An 11470-nucleotide genomic window follows, 5' to 3' on the forward strand; every position below is an offset into this window, starting at 1 on the left:
ACCTTTGGTCAATTTATTATTTTACTGATCTATATTGAATTTTTACTTTATATTGAATATTGAATCTTTACTGAAAATTGATTATTTACTTGAAATTCCTCCTCTCTGCTTCTGGACATCTAGGAGGCAAATAGAGTATGTAAAATTGTAATAAGCAAGGGTGCTTTTACCAGATTTTGAAATTCTGAAACCTTTGGTCAATTTATTATTTTACTGATCTATATTGAATTTTTACTTTATATTGAATATTGAATCTTTACTGAAAATTGATTATTTTCTTGAAATTTCTCCTCTCTGCTTCTGGACATCTAGGAGGCAAATAGAGTATGTAAAATTGTAATAATAAAGGGTGTTTTTACCAGATTTTGAAATTCTGAAACCTTTGGTCAATTTATTATTTTACTGATAAAAGTTATTCCCCTTTGTTATTCACCTGTAATAGTTTATCACTGTAAATAATGTAATTTAAAGGTAAATCGAATGACAGAATTATAGAAGAAATTTTATATCATTTAATATACAAAAGTACTTTCATAGTTTTGTAACGTGTACCCCAACGTATGGTTCTCAGGGGATGAATTTTTCTCTTACTCTACCTGAGTTTATGTTCTTATGATTTTGACTATGTACAGTATAATAATTTTTCTTAAACCTATCTGAGTTTTTCTATTAATTTTATTCAAAGAATATATAATGTGGGATGAATTCTTATGACTTGGTAACTGTTAGACTTAGCACCGTGTACCTTGCCCCAGGTTCCTATTGATAGCAGATACTAGGAGTTTCATTCTTATTCAGATCTACAGCCCCCAGTATCTCGCCTCAGTTCTCCGGGATTCTTGTCACTGGTGCAATCCTTTTCCTTGTATTTTACCCTTTTTCTTATTCGTTATTCTTACCAAAATATCTCTTGTTTCTACTTAACTGCAGCTCTGCTTTCCAAAAGACCCTGGAACTCTCAATGCAGTCATATATATACCCTTTGGACTAGTCTACGTTAAGCTTAAGGGAGAACAGGTTATTCCATTCTAACCTTACATCTGGGTCTTCTTTGCGTTTTCAGTTTCCAATAAACATTACAGTTTTTACTGGTCAGGTAAAGTTTTAAATAGTAGATAAATGAAAATGGGACAAAAATTCCGTATCTTAGTACAATAAATAATCTTAAAAGACTAAGAGAGGCCGAAGTGAGGAAGAATGAAATGTGTTGATTAATATTGCTCTAGAACTGTTGTTTTGTTTAGTCCGCATAAGGATAGTGACAAATGGGGGAAAGTACATGCAAATAAATAGATCAACTTTAAGATTGTTTTATTGAGTACTAAATTGAAATTTTTCTGATCCCTGATCATCCTATTTCTTTTGCTTTTAGGCCGGGCTATGAATCTTTACATAATACTCAGGTGACCGTTAAGACCCTTGGGACACTTGTTAATATTCATAATACCAAAATCACTCAACTGGTTTCATTTCAACAAAAGATATGTTTACAATCAACCAGTAATGATTGAAATTACTTATACAATTCTGGTGATATGTATTTCATTCTATTTCAGGTCAATGACAGAGTTTCGATTTGGATCAGAATCTCATTTGAAATATTAATTATTCTTTAAACAATAATTGTCTTTTAACTTTACGGTTGCATGTACTTTAATGTTTACATTGTACCTCATGAATAAAGAGGTAATCGGTCATTGACTTTGCCTCACGGGTTTATGATGAATTCTTAATACTTAATTTACATAATAGCTTCGTAATTCTATCAATTCAGCCTCGAATTGCAATTTCAATTCCTCAATCCCTATTTTTATCCTTTTGGCCGTCGTTTTTGCCGATTTTTGAGTCTTGTTACAATGCAAAATGTAATTAACAGGAATTATAATGCTTTGTGTTATTAAATTCCGTGTCGAGATCAACGCAGAATGTAATAACACAAAATGTAATGAGAGTCTTTTAGGAGTATTACATTTTTGCTTGTTATTACATTTTGCGTCACGATTAACGCAAAATATAATAATGCAAAATTTAATAACACAATGTTTGGATTATTACATTTTGCGTTGTTACATTTCGTGTCGGGATTTAGCAGAATGCTTTTGTGTGTGATGGGGGGATTTCGATCATCAGTGTATCAGATTGCTTGTGTATTTCGATAGGCACATGCATGAAATTTAGAAACAAAATATATTTATTTGAACTGGCAAGGGTTAATATAGCGGGGAGGGGCTCTCTCTCTCTCTCTCTCTCTCTCTCTCTCTCTCTCTCTCTCTCTCATAATAATAATAATAATAATAATAATAATAAATGGATAGTCTCTGCAAGGGCATAAAAATACAATGATCATCGTATGAAGTAAGCCCCTCCCCCCTTGCCACATACACACACTTTTAATTGGCTAACCGATGTACAAATGTACGCGTTGTGCATGCATATCAAGCGCTTTTAATGGACCAATGGTCAGTCTTTGGAAATTATGAATGTCAGTGATTGGATAGATAGATTGATTTATAACCAGAGATGTCAATCAGAGTTAAATTAATGTTTTATAAAGTATACAATGAAAGTGTAAGAAACAGGGATAAAGAAAAAGAAACTTCTTTATATATACTGTTATGCTCATAAAAGCCGTGACGTTTGCCTTATTGTCATAGGTCTGTCTGTCTGTCTATTTAGTAAAGCAAATTTTCTTATATACATTGTATGGAGTGAGGAGTAACTGATTCCCCAGATTGGAACGATTTTTTTTTTAAATTAAATGAATGTAGATTTTAAGAAAATATTGCAATTGTTGAGCTCATTCCCTAGTAATGGCCAGTGTTGAGAGACAGTAGGAAATCATTACACAAGGGGCGGTTATAATTAGTTAAAATTCTGCAAATAATTATGCATATTTTTTTTTCTGAAGATATAACACACAAATCAAAGTTTCCGTCCCCTACGCTAAGCTTCAAAACAAAAAAAAGATATAACCATTACGATTGATTGATTGATTGTATGTTGCTTTACGTCCCATTCGAGAATTTTCACTCATATAGAGACGTTACCATATACCGGTGAAGGGCTTCAAATTTTGACCTTTACTCGGCACTCAGGGCCATTGAGCAGTGAGGGATCTTTATCGTGCCAACGTCTGCCGTGACACGGGGCCTCGGTTTTTCAAGTCTCATCCGAAGGACCCGCAACTTTCACTTCAAAGTGCCGAGGGCATGGCAAAGGAATAGTTGCTACCCATTTTTTATCGACTTAGGTCAGTCGCGGCCGAGATTCGAACTCACGACCTCCCGATCACGGAGCGAGCGCTCTACAGACTGAGCTACCGTGAACGGTAAACCCTTACGAAATATGCAGATAAAAAATATTACGAGTCAAAATCAGCAAGCATCGAGCATTTATTTAAAAAATGAGGAATGTGGCATAAAAATAAATTTGGTTCAAACTCATATAAAAATTTTCAGAAAAAAGGGTATGACAGAAAAAAGCAAGCAATTTTATTTTTCGCTTTGTTGCTATGGAAACCACACGCCTTCCAGAGAGCGTGTTTTGTACTTTAGCCTAACACTAGAATTTATGGTTGAGTAAATACATTTTTTATTGCTTGTCACTAGAAAAAAAGATTATTTTTCTAATTTATATATATACACTCTTTTTTAACCACTGTTGATTATTGACATTCTCTTCACCTTTTGATAAATGTACTAGTTTTTCGAGGTTAATTTTGCTTTAAAAATCAGCAATTTTGAAGTATTTGATAAAAAAATCTACAACCACATTAAAACTTATCAATTAACATAAAATATTTATTTAACATCATTTGTTCTAGAAGAATCAAGAAAAAAATCCGAAGGCAACTTTAACATTTATGTATGAAAACCGATTTAGATCCATAAATTTCTGTTACTTTTGCTTCAAAATATCTCCCTTTGGTATAGCTCTCTGTCATAGGAGATAAAAACAGTATTTTGCTTACATTGTTTTCAATGACAATGTACAGAAGACTAGCAGAAAAAAGGGTGGTCTGAGCCTCTGTTTTGACGTCTTTATGACTCTTATTACGGTGAGTGATTGAAATTTTTACTTTTTTTTTTACAACTGAAGAATGTATAGCATAAATTACTCATGCTGTAATATATGTATGCAATTGTTTTATATAGCTCAGTTTTGCACATCTAGTAATTTAATTCTGGTTGATTATGTAAGTATTTTGTATTTCTTAATTTAAAAAAAAAATGTAAAATAGTTGGTCAGTCACATCATTGTATCCAAAATTATAAAGCCTAGCCTAATTATAATGTCGTATTCACGGTATGTATTACCAAAGTCACTCACCAGCTAATATCAATCGATAGCCTGGTAAATAAAAATATAGTATAGTAGATATATTTATTTACCATTTAAGCTAGTACCTATGTGTATTACATGAAAAAAAAAATGATTTAATGAAATCATAAATCATTTTATGAAAAACCAACACTTTTATGAAATATGTGTAAAATAGTTGGACTTTATTAATGTTATCCAAAGAAAAAATGAAAAGGGTTGGGGTGGGGGGTTACATTCTGTACTTAATATATTTTAGGAGAAGGGATTATTTTGGAAGTATTGCTATACAGACAACTGTATAATGTAGTGAACTAGTAATAACTGCATTGTATATAATATACCACAGTAAAAGAAAAAATGAATTCTTAAAAATTCATTTCTCTTTGATGTTATCCAGTGTTTACTTTAAAAAAAGACATATATATCTAATATTTTCTCCAGTACCACTGATCTAATTAAAGCCACACTTAGTTCAAACTATAAGCATCCTTAGGTTTAAAGCATGTAAGTTTGTTGAAATGAATAACTAACCCCCCCCCCCCCCAACTTCTTTTTTCCTGGAGGGGGATGTTAATGGAAAGAAATAAAAACATAATTTAGTGTTTCGACAAACCTAAAACCTAGAACCAGTTATTTTATTGCAAGTTTTTATTTAAAGAATATCTAAAGTCAGTATGATCTCAATTTTGTGTTGTGTACTTCTGTTTTTAGAATGAAATTCAGCTTATTGAATCCAAACTCAAAAAGAAAGAGAAACAGTATTGGACGACGTAAGAAAAGCAAATTAAGCTATGCACATATTACATATGCAATTGTGATGTGCTGATATAGATTAAGACAGGAAAACATGTTAATACATATAGTACAAACTTAAACTTGTACATGTATTTAAGAGCAATTCTCTATAATGACTTGAACTTTTATATAGGACAGGTGGACCGCATAGTCTCAGAATTTCTCCAAACTCTCTATGATAAAAGTCTTTGAAACCGTTAACTCAAATCAGGCATAATTTGGTTGCTAAGTTGCATGGTTAGCATGGCAACATGTCTTCAAGTTTGAGAAATGACTTTTTAGCATGTTCAGAGCCCTATAGTTGCAACAATACAAACAAGTATCAATGACTGTTTCCAAAAGTTAAAGGCCAGATGTCTTAAATGCATGATAAACATGCTTGATAAATCAACTATTACATATTCAAATGGAAACAAAATATTCAAAAGAGATGATTTATTCATTCAAGTCCATTAAACTATACAAATCAGGAGCAGAGCAAACACGGACCTCTAAAACATCAGAAGCGGGATCAGGTGCCATATGGAGGATTGAACATCCCCTGTCGACCGGTCACACCCGCTTTGTGCTCCTTATCATGATCGGTAAATAACGGAAAAATCCGTCGACAATTCAGTGTGTAAATAATGGCCTAACAATTAGTATGAAATAGCATGTTATGAAATATATTTTAAGGTCATTCAAGTTTCAGACTTTCAGAGTTTTATTTTAAGTAGCTACAGAGGTCTTGTCTGTCTTGCACTATTGTTTCTAAACTAGGACAGCAGGAGAATATATTTTAGGTACAATACCAAAGGTTATGGCCATTCCTTGTTCTTGACAGGCATGTAATATCATTTTGGAAAGGGGGTTGAGGCAGCCAGAAAATAAAATGACAAGCAAAAAAAAAAAAAAAAAAAGAAAAAAAAAACAAGAGGCCCATGAGCCACATCGCTCACCTGAGCTCAATGGCTAGAAAGAAGCAGAAATCAGTTCAGTATTGAACGGGGGAGGGGGTGGGGGGACAAACTTAATTTACACTACCTCAGGATGCTTCCATATCAATATTACTAATCATGGCTTTACTGTTCTTATACAAAAGAATTTTAGAGATTTTTTTTCTATGTTTTCCACCAACACACTAGCTCATTCTGCAGAACTCTTGCACTGTGATCGAAAGGCCGTGGTTTCCATCCCCGGCCGCGACTGACCTAAGTCGATAAAAAAAATAGGTAGCAGCTGTTCTTTCGACAGGCGCTCGTCACTTTGAAGTGAAAGTTGCGGGTCCTTCGGATGAGATCTTTAAAACCGAGGCCCCGTGCCACGGCTGGCGTTGGCACGATAAAGATCCCTCACTGCTCAATGGCCCTGAGTGCCGAGTAAAGGTCTAAATTTAAAACCCTTTACCGGTATATGGTGAAGTCTCAATATGAGTGAAAAATTCTCGAACGGGACGTAAAACAACATACAATCAATCAATCCTATGTTTTCCTATGTAAAACTCTCATTGTGGCCCTACCCTACCCACCCTATATTTGAACAAATTTGAATCTACACTGCCTGAGGATGCTTCTATAATTATATAACTATTCATGGCTTTGCTGTTTTTAAGCAGAAGATTTTTTTCAAGATGATTCGTGTATTTTTTCTTATGCAAAACTTAATTGACCCTCTGTTGTGTCCCCATGATTTGAACAAACTATCAATTCTACAAGGCAGCTCTATTAAGGCTGCATAAGGGGGGCGGGGCCTAATTTATACGGGAAATGTCTACTGTGACATCACTCAAATATAGTAATTCCTCACAACAACAGAAAATGGAATAATTTGCGGTTTTAAACTGCATAAGAGGGATGAAACATCAAAACTTACCACTGCATTCATATTTGTTGCTAGGTACATCCCATACAGCAAGATAATAACAAGTCACTGATCGCAATGCAGTTGTCGACATGACATCATCATGGTAAAATTTGACGCATTTTGTGTGCAGTGAGAGGTGGATCAAGTAAATGCATTTTATTATTAAACAGAATAGTATTTGGAAATCTTAGGTAGACCATTAATACAAATTTGAAACCTTTGTTTAGTGCCATTATTTAAAAACTATGGAGAGAATGTATCGAATTAATTCAACCGTGTTTTTGTATACAAGGTGTGCATGTTTCACATCGAGGTGCCTCATTAAATCGCCTTTTCGCAACGGTATACATTGAAAACATCTGGACCAATTTCGAATATGGATAACGGAAACATTCCTTAACTTAAAAGGTGCTGCTGCTTTCCTGAAATCGAGAGCTTTACTAAAAAAATAAATAAAATGCATGTTAAAGGTCACAAATATTTCTACTAGAGCCAAATAACTTGAAATTTAAACTAATAAAATGCGAATTCTATTTAAAGCAGCAGCACTTTACATTAACTACACATTATATAGAAACAAATTATTACTGATTCTTTTAATTTTAATTAGGGTATGTCCTTGCGATATTGAAATTTGTTTATGACCTACATACAGTACCCATTACATGCATTTATCACGTGACTATTAAATAACGTGACCAAACCAATTCCGTACAAAGCGGGGTATACAATGTTATTTCAATTAAAATTAAAGTCATGTGATAGTATAGTAGCTTTATAAAAATAAATTCAGTTTTAAAAGGTATGTACTGATGCACGTTTAAATTACGTTGATTTCTTCGTAGTACGCCTTAACAGTCCTGCAAATACTTAAGGTTGCTTCTGTATTAATATGACTCATAATGGCTTAGTTGTACATGAGAGGAAGATTTAAGATAGTTCCTGTGTAAAAGCATTTTACAGTAGAAAATGATTTACCAAGAGAAATTTTCAAAAAATGTAATTAACTAAGCAGTAATTTATCAACAAAGATTGCATTGAAGTATATGGGGACGAGCGATTTTTTTAAAAATAAAAATTTGAATAATAAGAATATCAATAAATACTGTTGTGGAAAGATGCATTAAAACATGAGAAATAGAATGACAAAGAAAACATTGTTTCCTATCTAATAAGTTTCTTAAAATTATTTTTTTATTAATCAAAAACAGAGGGAGACAACCCTTACCAAAATTCAAAGTCATAAATTAGGACACATCTCACCCTTTCATGCTAATAGTAATAAATGGGAATAAAGTCTTAATATACTGAGTATTAAAAACCTACACATCTATTATATACTTAATTTCATTTAATCTGTTGCTGTTCGGAATGGAATACATGTACCTTAACTTCTTTATTGCTGATTCAGCATCCAACTTCTTCAGCTAGCTTCTGAATGCCTGATTTTCCCCAAACTGCCTTATATACCCTTTGGTTTGGCTAGTCCATTTTAAGGGTTGTCAGGTCATTCCATTATTTGAGGTCATCAATGCGTTTTACTCAAATGCCCCTTAACCATTACACCTAGGGTTCATGATTTGAACAAACTTGAATCACACTACTTGAGGATACCTTTGTATTAATATGACTAATAATGGCTTAGCTGTTCTTGAGAAGAAGATTTTTAAAGACATTTCCTATATATTACTATGTTAAACTTCGACTCTCTCTTGCGACCCTGCCCTACCCCCCGGGGGTCATGATAGAACAAATTTGAATCTACAATATGTAATGAAGCTTACACAAAAGTTTCGTCTTTTATTGCCTCGTAGTTCTTGAGAAGAAGATTTTTAACAGATGTCACCAAATTTTTCACGAATTCTTAATTATCTCCCCTTCAAAGAGGGCACAGCTCTTCCTATGAATAAATTCAATTCTCTTTCACCAAAGGACGCTTTGTGGTAAGTTTGCTTGAAATTGGTCCGGTGGTTCTTGAGAAGAAGTCGAAAATGTGAAAAGTTTACGGACAACAGACGACAGACGGACGCCGGACATTCTTCGATCAGAAAAGCTCACTTGAGCCTTCGGCTCAGGTGACCTTAAATAAGAAAGGAAAATTGGGAAAATTCTCCAAACTCAAAAATCCTATTTCCAAGTGGGAAGGACTGTCTTAGGTCGGTTCCAATATCCCATCATAACCAAATTTTATTAATACATTAATAAACTAGTGCTAATTGTAACGGGAACCGTTACAGATGTTCCCCAAACGGCTCCCCAATCCCTTATGATGCCCCATTCCCTACAAGCTTCAATAAATTAGACAATACTTTTATAATATAGATGGACACTTTATTTTTAAGGGTATTTTATTGGAAAACTACTCCGATATAGCCATATGGGTATTAGCCAATCAAATTTCAGTGCATGTGCTTGCACATGTTTTCTACATTTTTCACATTTATTTTCTTATAGTGTCTCACAATACATACATTTGTTTTAAATATTAAAGAATTTCATTGATAAATAAGAGAGATGTGACCATTTAAGTATTAGCCAATCAGAATTCAGCATACGCGCATGCATGGCCTTGCATTCAATTTTGATAGTATCATAATGTAGGAGTTCTATGTGCCTATCCATGTCATATATTTCATCCTGTTTTGTTGAAAACCAAGGGAGTTATAGACATTTAAAGTTTCAACCAATCAGATTGCAGCACACCTGCATGCACATGTTTTCAAGAAATTTCCTATATAACATGTTGTAGCACCTTATAATATATACTTATATTCTAAATTTCAAAGTATTTTGCCAAAAAACAAGGAAATTATTGAGATTTTTGTATCAGCCAATCAGAGAAGAGCGCACGTGCATGCGCGTGAGTTCACGCTAATTTGACCATGTCATCTTGTCTAGACTACTAATATATCTTTATATTTTGAGTTTCAAAGCAATTCATCAAGAAATATAAAAGTTACGGCTTCATCAAGTATATCAGTCATTTCACTCATTGCACGCGCGCGCACGTGCATGCATGTGCGCGCAAAATGACCTTCGTTCCGAACACCTACACAACATGCCTATTAACCCTAAAAAGGTTTCATGTCAATCGGATGAGTGGTTCTATGAGAACACTCCCGGACAAAAAAGTACCGGAGAAGAAAGTAGAAAAAAAGAATAATAATAATAAGTAGATGAGATCTCGTTGCGAGCAACGAGTGGGTCTTCCGTCCGATTTTTGATAAGATGAGATAAGAATTTGACTGAGATTTTCGTTCAAATATAATGATATAAATAAATTGTTAAGACGAACAATTTTGCTTTAATAATGTTTAACAAAATATTGATCATTAAAGGGTTATAGATTAAAGACTTCCGGCCCTTCTTGGTCCCTATAGTGAGAGGTCAGTCCCTTTTTCTTGATATCATCTTAAAGCTCTCATGATTTTGAACACTTTTTGTTCAACACCTATTCAGAAATTCTTTTTTGTTTTCGGGATATCAAGTCCTAAATGGGAACGTCTAGCAAAAATTCAAAGAGTGCATATTGTTCAGAATATTATTTTGAACGTCTTTTGTTCAATACTGTTTATCAAAATATTCTTCCTTTTCGAGATATATTGCGCCAAAGATTATGCAATCTGGCCCCCTAAGGACCCCTTATTGCGTAATATATGATATCAACATCATGTTATTTAGATAAAGTGTGTGAAGATAAATTATTTCGCTTCAATAATATATTACAAAATATTGATCATTAAATAGTTATTGATTGTATATTTTCGGCCCCTCTCGGCCCCTAATTTAAGGGTCAGACCCTTTTTCTTGATATCACCTGAAAGCTCTCATGGTTTTGAACACTTTTTGTTGAACAACTATTCAAAAAATTCTTTTTCGTTTCCAAAATATATGCAAAGGATACATTTAGGGGCCGACCCTTCAACTCCTTAATGGCTACTTTTAGCAAAAAGTCAAAAGGTCGCATATTGTTTAGAATATTATTTTGAATATCTTTTGTTCAATATAGCTTATCAAAATATTTCCCACTTTTGAAATATAGAGCGTCAAAGATTTAGCATTCTGGCTCCTCTTGGCGCCTAATTATGTAACATATTATGTAAATATCATAATATATAGTTGTAAATTGTTGAGATGAACATTTTTGCTTCAGTAATGCATTAAAAAATATTGATCGTTGAAGTGTTATTGTTCAAAGACTTTCGGACCCTCTCAGCCCTCATTTTGAGGGTCTAGCCCCTTTTCCTTCATATCACTTTAAAGCTCTCATGATTTTGAACATTTTTGTTTAACAACTTGTCAGAAATTCTTTTTCGTTTTTGAGATATTTGCAAAAGAAGTATTTAGGGGCCGGCCTTACTCCTTAATGGGGACGTTTAGCAAAAAATAAAAGGTTGCATATTGTTAAGAACATTATTTTGAACATCTTTTGATCAATATTGCTTATCAAAATATTCCCCACTTTTGAGATATAAAGCGTCAAAGATTTAGCATTCTGGCCCCTCTTGGC

This window comes from Saccostrea echinata, unplaced genomic scaffold, assembly GCF_033153115.1.
Source record: "Saccostrea echinata isolate AGI-Se365-2 ecotype Australia unplaced genomic scaffold, CSIRO_AGI_Sech_v1 ptg000088l, whole genome shotgun sequence".
Lineage (NCBI taxonomy): Eukaryota > Metazoa > Mollusca > Bivalvia > Ostreida > Ostreidae > Saccostrea > Saccostrea echinata.